The sequence below is a fragment of the Jaculus jaculus genome, chromosome 5, assembly GCF_020740685.1.
Source record: "Jaculus jaculus isolate mJacJac1 chromosome 5, mJacJac1.mat.Y.cur, whole genome shotgun sequence".
Lineage (NCBI taxonomy): Eukaryota > Metazoa > Chordata > Mammalia > Rodentia > Dipodidae > Jaculus > Jaculus jaculus.
The window spans coordinates 20,973,230-20,974,454 of record NC_059106.1 but is presented as its reverse complement, the minus strand read 5'-3'; the positions used below and the strand labels follow the sequence as shown (position 1 = coordinate 20,974,454).

General features: G+C 40.7%; 1 pseudogene; it reads left to right on the top strand.

Moving 5' to 3' along the window:
• Positions 1–630: 630 nt before the first annotated feature.
• Positions 631–773, top strand: LOC123461009 (annotated as a pseudogene).
• Positions 774–1,225: the final 452 nt, after the last annotated feature.

Genomic DNA, 1,225 nt, shown 5'->3' with positions numbered 1-1,225 from the left:
AGCAAGCCTATAATCCCATTGTTTGGTAGGGAGAAACAGGATACTCTGGGGCAACCTGGCTAGTTAAATTAGCCTTAGTGGGCTCTTAATGTGAGACAAGAGACCCCTCCTCCATAAGTAAGGTGGAAAGCAATTAAGAAAGACACCTGATGCCAACTTCTGGCCTCCACCCATGTATGCACACACATACATGAACCCACACACACATATGACAACATACATTAAAAACATGGCTATACATATGTGTGCATGCCACATACGCTTGTGCCAAAAGAATTCACACAACTGTCATCAGCTGCTGTGTAAGCTGCAGACATAGAGATATTATTCCTTTCATAGATAGATATTTTATGGGAAAATAGAAAGGAGCAAGGCTTTAGGTCTAAATATGTATGATCTTAAGTAGGGCGCTCATTCTTTCTCTCAGACCTTTTCTGGGAATTTCAAAAATAAGACTAATGACTTTGTTACAGTGAAGATGTCCTTCCTGTCTACATCCTACCATGCGGCTTCCCCTTATCCATTGCACTCCTATCAGACACCACTCAGGAAGAGCCCTGTGATCTCACGTAGGCTTCCTCACAACCCTTCGAAAATTATGATTCTAAAACCCATAATAATTCCATGTACATGCTTACCTGACAGGAGAGATATCCTGATCATGACAGGGGTTTTCCCAAGTCAAGGCCAAGGTTTATACATTGCACTCCAGATGTGGGAATCCCAACTGCATAATTTGGGGCAGTAGGGAACTGTGTTTGTGCTCTCCTCTGAAGAAAATATCCCATGTCGGACTATCATAAAATCATCGAGGTGGGACTTGATGGTCATTCCTTCTTTTAATATTTATATTTATTTATTTTCCTGGGGGGTGTGGTATCTCAGGGTTTCTCGCTATTGCAGATGAATGTCAGAGGCTTGTGCCACTTTTTGTGCTGGGGTTTGTGTGGGTGCTGGGGAACTGAATTCAAGCTGGTAGGTTTTTGAAGTAAGCGCCTTTGACCTTTTAATCATTCCCCAACAATAGACTCTCTTAGAAAGCTCACCCTCATGCTTTGAGGTGAGTTTTATTTACTTATTTTTTTTAATTTCTGTGTGACTCTCTGAAAACTTGTACTTAAAATGTATGCTAAAAATACCATTTAATAAACCTTAGTTCTGCTTAGTACTGGCTTTCTCTGAAGTTCTTTTTGTGTAGAAGCTATGGATCTACATTTTACCTCAG